The 19,024-nt window shown below is 42.5% G+C and overlaps 1 non-coding gene across 1 annotated transcript; it reads left to right on the top strand.

The window, feature by feature from the left end:
• Positions 1-3,786: 3,786 nt before the first annotated feature.
• On the top strand, positions 3,787-3,949 carry LOC123460561. Its single transcript, XR_006637099.1, has one exon. It is a non-coding gene; the product is annotated as a U1 spliceosomal RNA (small nuclear RNA).
• The last annotated feature ends 15,075 nt before the right edge of the window (positions 3,950-19,024 follow it).

Here is a 19,024-nt window from a genome sequence, read left to right as displayed (position 1 = left end):
GAAGCCTAAGTACCCTGGTTCGAGGCTCGAGTCTCCAGGACCCACGTTAGCCAGATGCACAAGGGGGCACATACGCCTGGAGTTCGTTTGCTGTGGCTGGAAGCCATAGTGCACCCATTCTCTCTTTCTCTCTCTATCTGCCTCTTTCTCTCTCTGTCACTCTCAAATAAATAAATAAAAATGAACAAAAAAAATTTTTAAAAATGGGAATGAAATAATAATTGGAACTGTTTCAAGAAAATGACCCCAATAGACCCAAACTAGTGATAAAAGTCAATTATTTATTTATTTATTTTATGAAAGAGAGAGAGAGAGAGAATTAGCATGCCAGGGCCTCCAGCCATTGCAATTGGACTCCGGACATGTGTGCCACCTTGTGTGCATGTGTGACCTTGAGCGTGTGTCACTTTATGCAGCTGGCTTACATGGGATCTAGGGAGTCAAACGTGGGTCCTTAGGCTTCACAGGTAAGCACCTTAACCACTAAGTCCTATCTCCAGCCCTACTTATTTAATTTCACAAGCCAGGTGTGATGGCTCATGTCTTGGAAGGTTGGTTGCCTTGACTACAGAGTGAGTTAATTTCATGTCAGCTAGGCTAGAGTGAGCCATGCCTCAAAAACAGCAACCAACCAGACAAACAAACGAACAAAAAACTTCACAAAGAAAGGTCAGGCCCAGTAGGAAGACTTCACTACTAAACTCTATCACACACTTAAAGAAAAATTAATTCTTCACAAACTCAACCAAAACATAGAAGGGGGAGCCCAGCACATTTTGTGACATCAGTATGACTGATGCCAAACTAGTAAAATGGTTAGAGAGGTGGCTTAGTGGTTAAGGCACTTGCCTACAAAGCCTAAGGACCCAGGTTCGATTCCCAGTACCCATGTAAAGCCAGATGCACAAAGTGGCTCATACGCCTAGAGTTCGTTTGCAGTGGCTGCAGGCCCTAGTGGGCCCATTCTATCTATCTGCCTCTTTCTCATTTTCTCTTAAAAACAAAAAGACAATACAACAGACTGATGTTTTCCCTGAGTATGGAAACAAATATTCTCAGCAGCATAGCAGCAAGCCAAAGCCAAGCACGATGACATGTAAGAGGTTTAACTTTTTTTTTTCAAAGTAGAGTTTCACTCTAGTCCAGGCTGACCTGGAATTCACTATGTAGCCTCAGGGTGGCCTTGAACTCATGGCGATCCTCTTAACTCTGCCTCCCGAGTGCTGGGATAAAGGCATGTGCCACCACGCCCAGCAAGGTTTAACTTTAAAAAAAATATTTATTTATTTGAGAGGCTGGAGAGATAGCTGAGCAGTTAAGTGCTTGCCTATGAAGCCTAAGGACCCTGGTTCGAGGCTCGATTCCCCAGGACCCACATAACCCAGATGCACAAGGGGGCGCATGTCTCTGGAGTTCATTTGCAGTGACTGGAGGGCCTGGTGTGCCCATTCTCTCTATCTGCCTCTTCCTCTCTGTCTGGCACTCTTTTTTATAAATTTTTTGTTGTTGTTTATTTTTATTTATTTATTTGAGAGAGACAGACAGAGAGAAGGAGGCAGAGAGAGAGAGAGAGAGAGAGAGAGAGAGAGAGAGAATTGGCGTGCCAGGGTTTCCAGCCACTGCAAACGAATTCCAGATGCATGTGCCCCTTGTGCATCTGACTAACGTGGGTCCTGGGGAATCAAGCCTTGAGGCTTCACAGACAAGCACTTAACTGCTCACCCATCTCTCCAGCCCTGTCTGTCACTCTTAAATAAATAAATAATTTATTTGAGAGCGAGAGGGACAGGAAGACACAGGTGTGTGTGTGTGTATGTGTGTGTGTGTGTGTGTGTGTGTTTAGTCCCTAAGGTTTAACTTTTTATTGGCAACTTCCATAAGTATAGACAATAATAAACCATGATCATAATCCCCCAAGCTTTATATACCAAAACCAAGTAGGATTTATTCCAGCAGTGCAAAAGTGGCCCATCTTGGGCTGGAGAGATGGCTGAGCGGATAAGAGCTTGCCTGTGAAGCCTAAGGATCCCAGTTCGAGGCTCGATTCTCCAGACCCATGTTAGCCAGACACACAAGGGGGCGCATGCGTCTAGAGTTCGTTCGCAGTGGCCCTGGAGCACCCATTTTCTCTCTCTATCTGCCTCTTTCCATCTTGCACTCTCAAATAAATAAATAAAAATAAACAAAACATTGTTTAAAGTGGCATATCTGAAATTAAGTTAGGTAAGCTGAAGTTCCCAGAAAAAAAGTAAGTGATGCCTATGTTGAAGATTCTACAATGCTGACTGACTGGAAATTGATGATGAGTGCCCGGCATGGTGGCGCACGCCTTTAATCCCAGCACTCGGGAGGCAGAGGTCGAAGGATCATCGTGAGTTCGCGGACACCCTGAGTGAATTCCAGGTCAGCCTGGGCCAGAGTGAGACCGTACCCCGAAAAAACAAAACCAAACCAGAAATTGATGATGATAGACAGTTGGCATGTTGCAGATCCAGAGCCAAGATTCTCTCGGGCTATCTTTCCTCACATTAATAGTCACTTATTACCCATCTCCGTATCTGACTCAATAGCTTTTCCTCCATAAGCGAAGAACTTTGGAATATATTAACTCAGCACCAACTTCCACCAACTCAAATGCCGAGGTGTCATCAGATAGTTTATGAAACCTGTGGCAGAGATCTCCCCACTCTGCTACAGGCGGCCTACCTGATACTGCAGACACCTCCTTTTATGGGGCACCTGCTTGCTTTATCCAGCTGCCAAATCACAAGATCCAGATAACTGGGGACCACTTCCCCAACCCAGATTCCACCCAAACTATGCAATCACCCTATGGGAAGCCAACTTAGCTTGCTTGCCTTGCTTGGCCCGTTTCTGCAAGTCAGAGACTCTTGCCGCAGCTCCTGTCTGCTCATCGGCTCTCGGCACTCCCCCTTGTGGCCCAGTAGGGTATGGATGCTCTGCATCCTGCTCCTAGGAGGCAGAGCACAGGCAAAACCTCTGCCTTCACGGTTACTTCATGTCTGTATGTCCCACCACGCCAGACAGAAGCAAATCCCAGGTGCTACTGAAACAAGTACAGGTGTGAGAAGAAACAAATCAAACAGCAAACAAACAATAGAGAAAATTAACAGAGCCACATGCCAACTCTTTGAAAAGATTGATTTCTGTCTAGCCTAGTGTTGGGCCTTGAGAGGCCGTGACGTGAGGTCTAGTGGAACTTCCTGAGCCGAACTGCCTGCCCAGCTATGAGTCAGCAGGGGACCAAATGGCCTCTGGCCACCACTTCCGCCCAGAAAGTTAGAGTCCCGCTCATGCGCAATCATCTCAGAGGTCGGTATGCTATTGGCCTTTACATCTCACCCCACCCTAAAGTCCCCGCCTTTGTTCTCAACATTATATAAACACCGCCTGTAACAATAAAGTTGAGTTCCTGGTTGGAAAAGACTACCCACTCAGTGTGGTTTTTCTCCGTGGCCAGGAGAGGTTTCTGGGTCACCGAAGCTCACCATCCCCTCAACCCTAGGGAGGAACCAGCAGGCCTGGTCCTTCCCTTGGCACTACCTGGCCCTACCAGCGGGGGGCAGCCTAGCTGCGATGATTAAGGAGTGTATAAAGGAGTGATACCAGGAATGAAGTAGGGGCTGTCTCTACTGACCCTATAAGCATTAAGAGATAGACTCAGGAGGCTGAGGCAGATGAATTACTAGGAGTTCCAGTCCAGCCTGGTTTACACAGTGAGTTCAGGACAACCTGGTCTACAGAGTGAGATGCTGTCTCAGAAAGAGGCTTACCAGGCAGGCAAGATCCCATGATCAGGAAGGTGGTTTTCCAGGGCAGCGCTTATCCATTGCACTCCAGATGAGCTGACCCCTATGAGTTCCCCAAATGTGGGAAACTTGACTGCATAATTTTTGGTAGTGGGGGACTGCTTTCCTGCACTCCTCAAAGGAAAAAAGAAAAATGGGGGGGGGGGATAATACTATTTCATACCAATAAGTTTGGAAAAACTAAAATGGAAAAAATTCTTGCAAACAATTTATCACAACTGAGATGAAGCGATGACTCATGAGATGAAATTCCAAATTATTACACATTTATTTAATTAGAGATCATTTTAAGCTTACAGAAAAGTTACAGTTACTGCAGTGTTCCCTTAGGCTTGTATCCAGTTTTCCTTCTCTGTTTAACATTTATTCAAAACTTCAGTTTGGGTTGAGTATGGTGAAATGTACCTATTGCCCCGTCTACTTGGGAGGCCGAGACAGGAGGCTCACTTGAGCCTGGGAGTTTGAAACCAGGCTGGGCAGAACAGATAGATTCCCATCTCAAAAAACAAAGTGGAGCCTTTTGTTTGATGTTTACACACTGAAGCACTTTAAATTTCAGTTTTCCAATCTGTAAAATGGTAACAGTAATGAGACTTGGCTAAATGAGAACGTGTGAGGTGCTCCGCAGAAGGACTGGCATGGTAGGTGCTCAGCTTATGCTGGCTCCCTCCTAAATTGGCCCTACAGGAAGGGCCATAGTCAACGTAAGCAATGTCCCCTTAGCTGAGCACCTACTGTATGCCAAGCAATGTGCCAGGACCTTTCTAGTTAGAAATGTCGTAACAACTATGATCAATGCTTGTATTGTTACTACAAAAATGAAGATCCAGGTGACTACAAAGGAGAGTTCAAGTCCACATTTGTAGCATGTAGGGGTGAGGTTTGGCCCAGGCAGGTCTCACTTCAAGTGCTATCCACCACTCTGCCCCTCCAGAGGCGCTTGAACTTCCATGTGGATTCTCACAGTCTTTCTCCCTCTGGCAGATATTCACTGATGCTTGGTCTTTAATTATGGCACAGTGAAATCTTCCCCACAGGCTTTCATCGTAAGAAATAGAAGCAGTTCTCCAGAGTAAGGGGAGCAGCTTCCTGGGGCTGTCCTGACAGCATTACACAAACAGACAGTATCTTCAATGTTCTACAGAGGACTGCATGGCCTGTTGGCAAATGCTCCAGATATAATGTTAGAGCGTAATGTAGGGCCTGGCAAAAGGCCAGGTCTGGAGTTAGCACTTGATAACTATTTGTGTAATGAATGGATTGGATGAAGTCACCACTCTCCCGCTGAATGAGCCCTGCGCTCCTGCCCGTTGTGCTAGGCCAGGCTGACATACTGGACCTTGTTCCTGGGGCCCTTTGGCAATGCTTCATGGGGGCTGATGACATTTATTGCCACAGACAGACATGGTTCTGTGAATGAGCTGAAAGCCGGATTGGGCTGCAGATGGATAAGGAAAAACTGATGAGCCCCGAAGCATGGTGTGGGGAACCATGGGGGACCCAGAAGACCCTGCAAAATAATACTGGATGCTGCTTTTGACCAAGTCTTCAACACAATTCTACAACAAATCTTCCTCACTTAGCCAAGTATGGTGGAGGAAACATGTAGTCCCAGTCTGGGCTATATAATGAGTGAATAAATATAAGAATATATGTATTATTTTTATAATATATACTTTAACATACTCACACACACACCCATTTACATCAAGCAGCTTCTTTTCCCCTCTGGCTTTGCATTCCATCATTACTCAGGCTGAGAGTATACTCAGAGCACTGATTCCAGAGGATATAAGGGATCCTCCAAAAACCTTTATAGCTATTTATTTGAAAGAGTAGCTCATGTAGCCTAGGCTTGGCCTCAAACTTGCTATGTAGCCAAGGATGACTTTGAACTTCTAATCCTCCTGCCTCCCCCTTTGGAGTGCTGGGATTACCAGCCATGAGCCACTACAACTGGTTTTATGGGGCACCTGAGATCAAATCCAGGGTTCCATGCCTGCTAGGCAAATACTCTGCCAATGGAGCCACGTCCCTAGCTCCTAAAACTATCTTACTTATATGCTTTGACTTTCTTCAATCCAGATCCCGCAGTATTCCCAAATATTAAACTAAACAGAGAGCAGACTGAAGAGACAAAGTAGCGAACAGGCCAATTGTATTTGGCTAGAGATGATTTTTTATGCTTCATATTTATTTATTTGAGAGAGAGGGAGAGGAGAGAGAGAACGAGTGCCTCCAGCCACTGCAACTGAACCTCAAATGCACATGCCACCTTGTGCATCTGGCTTGCATGGGTCCTAGGGCCTTTGGTTTTGCAGACAAGTGCCTTAACCACTAAGCAATCTGTCCAGCCCCAGAAATGAGTTTCAGAACCCTAAATGTAGCCAGCCATCTGCTTTTGGACAGCCTTGACAGGCTCTGGGCTGTGGGGCAGGTGCTTTGCATACTGCAGGTCGGGGCACAGGGGGAGGAGGGGCAGCCAGGCTGCAAAGTTAATGCAGACCAGCCACCCAGGCATTCCAGGGAGGCAACCGCGGGGCAAAGGTCGCAGGCGGAAATCAGCAAACAGAAACAGCAAAAGCAAAAATGCCAGGTGAAATTTAGAAACATTTGAAAAGTCACTGAAAAAATACAAGAAAAGTAATTGAGTAATCAAAACAAACAAAACTCAAAGGTTTTGTTCCCTTAAATAAAATTCCTGAAGTTGTATGATTCAACCCAAGCAGCAAAGTGTCCCTAAAAGGGAAGAAGAGATTCTCGACACCCAAATCTGTGTACCTTGGGCAAGCCACTCTGTCATGCAGTCTTAGTGACTGTTCTCGTTGTTGTGAGAAAATAGCTGACAAGAAGCCACTTAAGGAAAGAAGGGATGTTTTTGGTTCATGGTTTGAGGAGAAATAGTCCATTATGGAGTCATGGTGACAAGAGCCTCCATGGTAACAGGACCTGCAGCTGGAACGTCTCAGCTTTTATCTCGGGAACAAGAAACAGAAAAGGACATGCTGGCCCTCGCCTGGCTTTTTCCTCCCCCCTTTTATTCAGAGGCTCCTAGGATGATGCCACCCCCATTCTAGGACAGGGGCATCTGTCCTAGGTGATTCTAAATCCAGTCCAGCTGACGATGAAAATTAACCAGCACACACTCCTTGCCTCCTTGCTTCGATTTCTTCCTCTGTGACATCAAGAGTCTCTTAAAACTTTGTGACTTGAGGAAAGGACAGAGGGAGAGCAAAGAAAACTTTTTCACTTCTGCCCAGTGTCTGCTGCCCAGCACACAGCCAGAACAGGCTAAGAGCAGGTCTTCTCCAGGAGGTGCCATGTAAATACAGGATGGGATGAAACTCAAAATAAACAGCTATGCCAACCATAATGAACCCTTTCATTCACAGGAGGAGCACAGCCAGCGAGGGGTGCTGGGCCCACTCACAGAAGGTCTAACTGAAGTTCCTGGAAAAAAAATGCTGTACTTTGCTTGAGAGACTATGCAACTGATTAAAATTTCAATGTGGAGATATTAGAATGCTGAAGTCCAGAGCCACATTATTTTGGGATGTCTTTAGCCTCCTTAATAGCCATGTATTGCCCACCTTGGTGTCTTACCTAACATTCTTGTTCTGGTCTAGTGATCAAGGAAATTTTCTGGGAATGTATTAATAGACCACCTGCTTCCCCTTAACCCAAAGGCTAAGAATGTCATCAGGTAACATTTGAAGCTTATAGCAAAGATTTCCCCACTTTTGTGTAACCTATCTATCTGATGTTTCCAGCAATGTGTTTGAAAAGTGCCTTGTTTATGACCCTTTTATTCTACAGCTATAAAATCCTGTTACTGTGTTAGAACATAGAATTTAAGATAACCTGAGTCTGCGTCTCTGGGCCATGGTCACTTATGTTTGGATCCAGAATAAATGACCTCTTTGAGTTGAGAGCTGTGTGATTTGCTTTGACAACAGCAAACAGTACCACGTCTGCACGCTGCCCTGGCTCAGGCTGCTGCTGTTCCTTTCCACTGGGCCAGGGACCGTGTTCTCCCACGCCTCGCTAAGACACTCCAAACACAAAAACGTGGCCCTCTCTCCGCTGCCTTGGACAAGAACTCAGAGGGGAGAGTTCGGGGGGACCTGCGGGGTATCCAGTGCTTGATTGGCCAGCCTGCCCCATGCTTTCCAGGTAGCTGGCTATAGTCATGTTTTGAAAATCAACGCTCAAGGTGATGGTCTTAGGAGGTGTGGCCTCAGGGAGATGATTCTGAACTGGAGGAGGATAGCGTTCATACAGAAGAGGCTCAGAGAGCTCACCCGCCTGTTCCACGGTGTCGCAGTGTGACAAGAAAATACCCTCACTAGGCACTGAATTCACCACTGTTTTTCCAGCCACCAGAATCATGAGGAACACATCCCCAGTGTCTACAAGCCACCCAATCTATAATATTTTATTACAGCTGCCCAAACAGACGGAGAGGACTCCAGCTTGCCGTTCCTGCTTCCAGGGGAAAGAAAGCTGGGCTTGGAGGCTGTGACCTTCTGAACTCCTTTTTTTTTTGGTACAATTTAGAATTTTAATATATGAAAATATTGTAATTTGATTATGCTCCCATCTTCTGTTCCTTCTCCCGGAACCCCAATCCATTGAAGAGCCTCTCTCCCCTTTCAGTGTGGTCCTTCCTCTGTTCTATTGCCTCCTTCCTTTGGTCCTCTTCTATAAGCCATGTCAAAACGTTGATGGGTTCAGAACAATGAAGGTCTTGTGGGGTTATTTTTAACCACGGTGGAGCCATGAATGCACCACCAGTCAGTTCATGTTGGAAAGACAGGGCCCAAAAGTATTCCTTCCCATCCTGTGGCTTTTACATTCTTTCTGTCCCCTTCTTCCCCAATGTTCTCTGACCTTTGGAGGGTGTGATAGAAACTTCATTTAGTGCTGAGCTCTCGGCAGCCTCTCATTTTCCACGTGGATGAGTTTGGAGTCTCCTCAGTGTCCACTGCCGTCTCCATAGAGAAGGTTCTCCAGCAGTGCGAGCAGCGCTCATATTCATCCCTCCGCTCCCTCTACAATGTCTCTTGATCCTGGTGAGTGTGTGTGACAGAGATGACTCATCTAGTGCTGTCATTTTGTATTTTGATGAGTCACAGGTCTCCCAGTATTCACCACCTCTGTAAAAGCAGGTTCTCTAACCAAAAAATGATTAATCATTAATCAAAGGACATAAACATATACATTTAGAAGTCTTTCTGATGGGCACAATGTCTCCATTTAGCAAAGGAACAGTGGAATCTTCCCCCCAGGGTCTATGACCTTTCATTGAAGCAATAATTTTGACTTGATTCTCAGCACCAGACATATATTCACTCTTACTGAGCACACCTCATATCCAATCAGAAAGCAGGTGATGACCCCTATAATTTATGTGCCACTATTGAACCCATGGGTACATCTTATCTAGCTGGGTGATTTTGTAGCTTGTAGGATCCACTGCTTATTCAGACTGTAGATGGCTTTTCTGGTCTAGCAGCTCACACAGTGCTTTCCAGCATCATGAAAGCTAGCCAGCTGGGAGATGGCTTCCACCTCAGATCCAGCTTGATTTCTCAATGTTTTGTGTCCAAAGCCTATGCTGTCTTTAGCAACAGAGCCTTATCATTCTAGTTATGGTGTGTAATGAAGCACTTTTACTATGGCCTGTATTGTTTTAGGGGCTTCACAGGTCTCCCTGACCAACAGTTCACTGTGGCGGGGGTGGGGGTGGGGTTCTCCAGCCCTGGGATTTACCTGCAGCAACCTGTGGCTTCAGACTAAAACTCTCTCCACTCCAGCAGGGTATGTCCCCCAAACTCTCTTTATTTTTTATTTATTTACTTGTTTGAGAGAGAGAGAGAGAAAAGAGGCTGCAAGACAGAGGGAGAGAATGGGCCTTCAGCCACTGAAAATGAACTCTAGATGCATGTGCCACCTTGTGCATCTGGCTTACATGGGCTCTGGGGAATCCTTTAGATTTGTAACAAGTGTCTTAACTGGTAAGTCATCTCGCCAGCCCTCTTTCATAAAAAAAAAAAATCTTTTAATTAGCTAGTGAAGAAATAGATTTCTTTAATGCTTATTTATACCATCTTTGGTTTTGTGTATCCCTCCGCCTTCGCCTCCTTCCCTCCTGCCACCACCAGCTCTTTCCACCCCTGCATTCTGCCCTCCACCTGCCTGTCTGCTACCCCCTTCCCTGATCCCTGCACCCTTCTCCTCTCTCCCAGCCTTGCTGTAGATTCCTTTTCTCATTTGTATTTTTGAGAGAGAAAGAGAGAGAGACAGAAAAAGAGAGAGAGAGAATGGGTGTGCCCGGACCTTCAGCCTGCCGTGAACAAACTCCAGACGCGTGCACACCCTGCGTGCATGTGTGATGATAGTGCGCACTTGTGTCACTGGGTGTCTGTCTTTGTAGGGTCTAGAGATTTGAACATGAGCTCTTAGGCTTTGCAGGCAAGTCCCTTGACTGCTAAGCCATCTCTCCAACCCCTCTTGTAGATTTCTGACCACGACTACTTACAGTCCAACTTACAAACAAATCAAACTGTTCCAAGCTGGGATTGGCATATGAGAGATGTGGTCTTTGTCTTTTTGAGTCTGGGTTGCCTCACTTAGTATAATTCTTCACAGACTCATCCATTTTCCTGTGAATTTCATTATCTTTGAATGGAGCTCCATTGTGTATGTGTATTGCATCTTCATTGTCTACCCATCAGTTGATGGGCATCTAGGCGGATTCCGTTTCCTAGCTATTGTGAACAGACAGCAACACACCCGGCTGGGTAAGTAAGTATCTCTGTAGTGAAGAGTGGAGTCTTTAGGAGTGGTATTATTGGGTCATGTGGTAAATCTATTTTTATATTTTTGAGAAACCCCCATAGTATTTTCCATAGTGCCTATACTCTCCCACTAACAATGACTAAGGGTCCTTCTTTCCCCACATACTCACCAGCATTTATTGTCATTTGATATTTTTGTTGATAGCCATTCTGACTGGAGTGAGATGGAATCTCAAAGTCGTTTTAATTTTCGTTTCCCTGATGGCTTGCTAATGATGTTGAATTTTTTTTTAGATGTTTATTGGCTGTTTGTATTTCTTCCTTTGAGAACTCTCTGATCAGTTCCTTGCTTCATTTTTTGAGTGGGTTGATTAAATTTTTTAGTGCTTGGTTTTTTGAGTTCTTTTTATATTCTAGATAGGTGTATAGCTGGCAAAGATTTTCTCCCATTCCGTAGGCTGACATTAGTGCAGTCTCATGAGGTTACTTCTACGAATGCAGTGTTTGTGTTATTCCTTGGGCTACTCGAGTACTATCCAGAAAGCATGCCTACATAGCAGAATGTTCACCCTACTTTTTCCTCTAGACATTTCAGAGATTCAGGTCTTATATTGAGATCTTTGATCTATTTGACATTTATTTTGGGGCAGGGTGAGAGAAAAGGATCTAGGCTCATTCTTCTCCATGTAACTATCCAGTTGTCCCAGCACTATTTGGTGAAAGTACTATCTTCTCCATTGTGTGTTTTTAGCTTCTTTGTCAAAAACCAGGTGGCTGTAACTAGTTGAAATTCTACCTGGACCATAAATCTATGTGTCTGTTGTGTCATTTCCATGCTTTTTTTTTTTTTTTTTTTTTTTTTTTTTACTGTGGTTTTGTGGTATACATTGAAATCAGGTATGGTGATACCACCAACAGCATTCTTTTTTTGCAGAAGACACTTTTAGCTATCTGAGGCCTTTTGTGCTTCCATGTGAATTTTAAAGTTATTTTTTTTCTAGTTCTGTGAAGTATGGTGCTGGAATTTTGATTGGAATTGCATTGAATCCATATGTTGCTTTTGGTAGGATGTCCATTTTCTTGATGTTATTAATTCTTCTAATCCATGAGCATGGGAGAACTTTCCATCGTCTCATGTCTTCCTCAATTTATTTCCTTGATCACTAGACAGTAACAAGAATGTGAGGTCAGACACCAAGGTGGGCAATACATGGCTATTAAGGAGGCTAACAACAGACCAAGATAATGTGGCTCTGGACTTCAACATTCTAATCTCTCCACACTGAAATTTTAATCAGTTGCATAGTCTCTGAGGCTAAGTACAGCATTTTTTTTTCCACCAGGAACTTTTCATTGTAGAGATCTTTCACTTCCTTGGTAGGGGATAGTCTAAGATATCCCTATATGTTAAAATTATAATTTAATTTTTAAAATTAAAATTTGGGCTGGAGAGATGGCTTAGCAGTTAAGCGCTTGCCTGTGAAGCCTAAGGACCCCAGTTCGAGGCTCGGTTCCCCAGGTCCCATGTTAGCCAGATGCACAAGGGGGCGCACGCGTCTGGAGTTCGTTTGCAGAGGCTGGAAGCCCTGGCGTGCCCATTCTCTCTCTCTCCCTCTATCTGTCTTTCTCTCTGTGTCTGTTGCTCTCAAATAAATAAATTAAAAAAATTAAAATTAAAATTTGTGACTATTTTAAATGGGACTGTTTCCCTGATTTATTTCTCAGCATGTTTGGCATTGGTATATATGAAGGCTACTGGTTTTTGTGTACTAATTTTATATCCTGCTTCTTTGTTGCTAGGAGTTTTTTGGTGAGTCTTTAAGGTCTGCTAAAAACAGAATCATATCATCTATATATAAAGATAGTTTGACTTTTTCCTTTCCAATTTGTTTACCTTTTACTTGCTTCTCTTATCACTCAAGCTAAGATTTATAGTACTATGTTAACTATCATTGGTGAGAGTGGACACCCCTTTTTCATTCCAGATCTCAGTGGGAATGCTTCACATTTTTCTCCATATAGTATGATATTGGCTTTAGGTTTGTTGTATATCATGTTAAGATATGATCCCTCCATTCCTAGTTTCTCATTTCTCCATTATTCTTTATTATGAAAGGATGTTGTATTTTGTTATAGACCTTTTCTGTATCTATTGAGATGATCATTTGATTTCTTAAGTCCATTTATGCAATGCATTTATTGATTTCCATATACTGAACAATCCCTACATCCCTGTAATGAAACCTATTTGACCAAGGTGGATAACATTTTTTTTTCAAGGCAGGGTCTCTCTAGCTCAGACTGACCTGGAATTCACTCTGTATTCTCAGGCTGGCCTTAAACTCACTGCAATCCTTCTACCTTTGCCTCCTGAGTGCTGGGATTAAAGGTGTGTGCCACCACGCCTGGCTGGATGATATTTTTAATGTACCCTTGAATTTGATTTGTAAGAATTTTATGACAATTTTTGCATCTAAGTTCATCAGAGATATTGGTCTATACTTTCATCCATCCATTCCTCCCTTCCTCCTTCCCTCCCTCCTTTCCTTTCTTTTGAAGCAGTTTCACTCTAGTCCAGACTGACCTAAAACTCACTTTGTAGCCCAGGCTGGATTCAAACACACAGTGATCTTCTTATCTCAGCCTCCTAGTTCTGGGATTAAGGTAGGTGTCATTGCATCTAGTCAATTTTCTTTTTCTTTTCTTTTTTTAAAGATTCTTATTTATTAATTTGAGTGAGAGGGACAGAGAAAGGGCAAGAGTATAGGTGTTCCAGGGCCTCCTTCCACTTCAGATGAACTCCAGATGCCTGTGCATCTGGATTTACGTGATCCTGGGGAATCAAACCTGGGTTCTCAGGCATTGCAAGCAAGTGCCTTTAACTACTGAGCCATGTCTCCAGCCCCAAATTTCTCTGGTTTTTTTTTTTTTGTTATGTCTTGTCTAGTTTTGCAGTTAGTGTAATGCTGGCTTCATAGAAGGAGTTAGGGCACATATCTTCCTTTTAAATTTTTTGAAATAACTTGGGAAGCAGTAGTTTCATTCTGTAAAGGTCAGGTAGAATTCAGCACTGAATCTGTCTGGGCCTGAACTACTTTTTTGGTTGGGAGATTTTAAATTACCTCTTCAATCTCATTACATGCTCTGTTTGAATTATTTATTACTTTTGAGTTTAACTCTAGTAGATTATATGTGTCAATTCATCCATTTCTTCCAAATCTCTGGTTTAGAGGAATAGAGGTCTTTGGAAATTTTCCTTATGGTTCTCTCAGTTTCATTTGTATGTGTTGTAAGTCTCCTTTATCCTGTCTAGTCTTGTTTATTAGAATCTTCTGTGTCTTTTGGTTTATTATTTATTATTTAAAAAAATTTTAATATACTTTATTTAAGAGAAAGAGAGAGAGAGAATGGGTGTGTCAGGGCCTCTAGCCACTGAAAACAAACTCTAGAAGTATGTGCCACCGTGTGCACCTGGCTTTATGTGGTCACTGGGGAATCAAACATGGGTCCTTTGGCTTTGCAGGCAAGTGCCTTAACCACTAAGCCATCTGTCCAGCCCCATTTTTCTTTTTTTGAGGTAGGGTCTCACTATTGCCCAGGCTGTTATGGAAATCTCTGTAGTCCCAGGCTGGCCTTAAACTCACAGCAATCCTCCTACTTCTGCCTCCCAAGTACTGGGATTAAAGGTGTGTGTCACTATACCTGCCTATTTATTTTTTAAATTATTTATTAATTTATGAGAGAGAGAGAGAGAATGAGAGAGATAGAATAGGCACACCAGGGCCTTCTGCCTCTGCAAACAAATTCCAGACTCATGTGCTACCATGTGCATCTGGAGTATGTGGGTACTGGGGAATTGAACCTAGGTACTTAGGCTTCGCAGACAAATGCTTTAACTGAGAAGCCATCTCTCCAGCCCTAATTTTGGTTTTATGAGGTAGAGTCTCACTCTAGCCCAGGCTGACCTGGAATTCGCCATGTAGTTTCAGGGTGGCCTTAAACTCACAGCAATCCTCTAACCTCTGCCTCCCTGAGTGCTGGGATTAAAGGCATGTACCACCATGCCTGGTTCTTTTGGTTTGTTTATTTATTTATGAGAGAGGGGGGAGGGAGGGAGGAAGGGAGGGAGGGAGGGAGGGAGGGAGAGAGAAAATGGGCATGTCAGAACCTCTAGCTACTACAAACTCCAGATGCATGTGCCATCTTGTGCACCTAGCTTATGTGGGCTCTGGAGAATTGAACCTGGGTCCATAGGCTTTGCAGCCAAGTGCCTTAATTGCTAAGCTATCTCTCCAGCCCATCTTTTTGCTTATTTTGATAGGACTTTATCTTTTTTATCTTTTCAAAGAACTCTTTATATCATCAGGTTTTATAGCTATTTATTTTTTATTTCTTCTTCTCTTTGTTTATTTATTTATTTTTGAGGTAGGATCTCAGTCTAGCCCAGGCTGACCTTAAACACACTTGGTAGTTCCAGAATGGCCTTGAACTCACAGTGTGACTCCTACCTCTGTCACCCGAGTGCTGGGATTAAAGTCTTGAGCCACCACACCTGACTTTATTTTTAAAATTTCTAATCCATTGATATCTTCCCTGATTATGACTATTTCTTTCCATTTGCTACTTTGGGTCTGGATTGTTCTTGTTTTTCCAAATCCTTCAAATGAACTGTTACATTTATTTGAGATATCTCTATTTTTGTAAGCAGACATTTATAGCTATAAACTTCCCTCTAAAGGCCCGCCTTCATTGTGCCCCACAGGGTTTGGTATATTGTGTTTTCATTTGCATTTAGTTCTAGGGTTTTTTCTGATTTCCTTCTTGATTTCTTTAATGATTAATTCATTGTTCAGTAGTGTGTTGTTTGATCTCCAGGAGTTGGTATATTTTCTGTTCTTTTCCTTGTTGATTTCTAGCTTCATTGCATTTTGTAGTTGGATGTAATAAAAGGAGCTATTTAAATTTTTCTGAATTTGTGGAGACTTGCTTTGTGTGACAATATGTGATCTATTTTAGAGAAAGTTCTGGGCTGGAGAGATGGCTTAGCGGTTAAGCACTTGCCAATGAAGCCTAAGGACCCTGGTTCGAGGCTTGATTCCCCAGGACCCACGTTAGCCAGATGCACAAGGTGTCGCACGCATCTGGAGTTTGTTGCAGTGGCTGGAGGCCCTGGCGCTCCCATTCTCTCTCTCTCTCTCTGCCTCTTTCTCTCTGTCATTCACTCTCACATAAATAAAAATATTAATATTTTAGAGATGGTTCCATGAACTGCTCATAAGAATATATATTCTGTAGAGTTAGAGTGGAATGTTCTGTACATGTCTCTTAAGGCTATTTGATGTGTGGCTCCATTTAGCTTCATTGTTTCTTTATTTTCTGTTAATATGATTTTTCTATTGTCAATAGTGGGGTATTAAAGTCATGTACCATTATTGTGTTGGGATTTATGACTGACTTTATATCTTGTAGATTTTGCTTTATAAAATTCATTTCACTGGTGTTTAGTGCATATAACTTTAGTATTGGAATATCTTCTTGGTGAATTATTTCCTTGATGAGTATGAAATGGTCTTATTTATCTTTGCTGACTACTTCTGGCTTAAAGTCTATTTTGTCAAATGTTACTATAGCCACATCCACTCATTACTTATTTCAGTTTGCTTAAAATATCTTTTTTCATCCTTTCATCTGAAGGTGGTGTATGTCTTTGGCAATAAGATGGATTTCTTGAAGATAGCAAAAGGATATATCCTGTTTTCTGATTCAGCCTCTTCATCTGTGTCTTTTGACAGGGGAGTTAAATCCTTGGATATTTAGAGTTAGTATTGAAAGGCATGAGTTAATCCCTGTCATGTTGATGTTTTTTTGTTTGTTTGTTTGTTTTTTGTATTTTGTTTTTCAAGGTAGGGTCTCATTCTAGCCCAGGCTGACCTGGAATTCACTATGGAGTCTCAGGGTGGCCTTGAACTCATGGTGATCCTCCTACCTCTGCCTCCCGAGTGCTGGGATTAAAGGCGTGCGCCACCACGCCTGGCTTTTTTTTTTTTTTTTTTTTTTTTGTTTTGTTTTTTGAAGTTTAATGCTTTCATTTTATTTTTTCTTTTTCTTTTTTTTTTTTTAAAGAGTGAAAGCATGGACCCCAGTCCAGGGCTGAAGCAAGGCCTCTAGCCAGGACTGAAGACATGGTTTATTTCACAGCATTCCTTTTTATATCTTTTTACAAACACTTTTTCCATGGACAAAGATTTTATGAGCTTTACAAGTTCCTATCAAAAAACCTTCCTGTTACAGAGGTTTTGCATTTCAATCACTTCTCAGTACAAAAGGCCAGCCAAATGGCTGAATATACATAATCTTGCTTATAGGTAGGCTGCTATAGTTTTACTAATGTCTTGCTGCCAGAAGCTTGCTTTCATTTTCTTTAACAACTGTTCTAGGTTTTAATTAATACTTTAAAAATATTTATTTATAACAGAGAGCCAGAGAACAAATGGGCACACCAGGGCCTCCTGCCTCTGCAAATGAACTCCAGACACATGTGCCACTTTGTGCATCTGGCTTTTTGTGGGTACTGGGAAATTGAATCTGGTCTATCTGGCTACTTCTTTTATTAATTTATATAAGAAAGAAAAGCTGACAGAGGGAGATAAAGAATGGCCACCCCAGGGCTTTAACTGCTAAGCCATCTCTCCAGCCTCAACTGTTCTAGTTTTAAAAAATATTTTATTTATTTATTTGCAGGGGTTGGGGGAGAGAGAGAGACTGAGAGAATCAGTGTTCTAGGGCCTCTAGCCAATGCAAAAAACTCCAGAGGCACCATTTTGTGCATCTGGCTTTATGTGGGTAATGGGGAATTGAACCCAGGTCATTAGGCATTGCAGGCAAGTGCCTTAACCACTGAGCAATCTCATCAGCCCTTGTTCTAGTTTTGATTATTATTTTTTTTCCCTTTAGCCCTATGAATATGCTTATTCTTCTCTTCAGTGCAAAGTATTCCGTGAAGCATTCTCTGTAGGGCTAGCTTAGTTCTCATATATTCATAGCACCACCTTTTATCCTGGAAAGTTTTTCTTTCTCTTTCTATTATAAGGAATTATTTTGCTGGGTTCAGTAGCTTGGGTTGGCAGCTGTGGCATTTCAATATTTGAAATATTTCATTCCAAGCCCTCCTGGATTTTAGAGTTTTCATTAAAAATTTATATGTCATTCTGATGGGATTACCTTTATAAAAGTGCTTCTGCTTTTAGTACTCTCCCTTTGTTTTCTATGCTTAGTGTTTTAACTATATAATGTGACATAGGGAATTTCTTTTGTGGTTCCATTTGGTATTCTGCATGCCTATTGTACCTGGATGAGCCTTTCTTTCTTAAGATTTGGAATTTTTTCTATTTTTTTCAGTTTAATGCTCTCCTAATGGAGCTATTTTGGCTACTTCTTTTTTTAAAGAAAAATTTTCATTTATTTATTTGCAAGCAGAGAGAGAACAAGAGGAGACAGAGAGAATGGGTGCGCCAGGGTCTCAGCCACTGCAATCGAACTCCAGATTCTTGTGCCACCTAGTGGGCATGTGCGACCTTGCATCTGGTTTACATGGTATCTATCTGGAGAGTTGAACATGGATGGGTCTTTAGACTTTGCAGGCAAGCACTTTAAATGCTAAGGCATCTATCTCTCCAGCCCTTGGCTACTTCTTTTATTAATTTATATAAGAAAGAAAAGCTGATAGAGGGAGATAAAGAATGGCCACCCCAGGGCTTCTAGAATCTGCAAACAAACTCCAGATGCATGTGCCACTTTGTGCATCTGGCTTTACATATGTATTGGGAAATCAAATCTGGGTCATCAGACTTTGTGAACTGGTGCCTTTAACCACTGCAGTTTCTGCAGCCTGGAATTAAAAATAATTTTATTTTATTTAGTTATGAAAGAGAGACAGAGAGAGAGAGAGAGAAATATATAGGTGTGCCAGGACCTTCAACTGCTGTATAAAACTCCAGATGCATGTGCCACTTTGTGCATCTGGCTTACGTAGGTCCAGGTAACTTAAACTTGGGTCCTTTGGCTTTACAGCAAACCACTTAACCGCTAAGCAATCTCTCCAGCCCTGGAAATTTTTTTTCTATAATTTTGTTGGGAAATTTTTCTATGCCATTGACCTATAGGTTTTCCTCCTTCAAGAATGTAACAATAGCCCATGGCTGGAACGTTTGTTTTTTTTAAAGTCTTCCACATTTTTCTCATGTTCTGCTCATACATCTTTTTTTTTTTTAATTAAACTTGATTTGACTTCCTGATCTACTTCCTTTACATTGTACTTAAGTCCTGTTATTCTGGTGGCAAAGCCTTCATGGGAGCATTTTTTTCTTTTCTTCTCTTTCCTTTTCCTTTCCTTTC

Source organism: Jaculus jaculus, chromosome 4 (genome assembly GCF_020740685.1).
Source record: "Jaculus jaculus isolate mJacJac1 chromosome 4, mJacJac1.mat.Y.cur, whole genome shotgun sequence".
NCBI lineage: Eukaryota > Metazoa > Chordata > Mammalia > Rodentia > Dipodidae > Jaculus > Jaculus jaculus.
The sequence above is the reverse complement of the archived record's forward strand: the minus strand, read 5'-3'. Positions and strand labels throughout refer to the sequence as shown.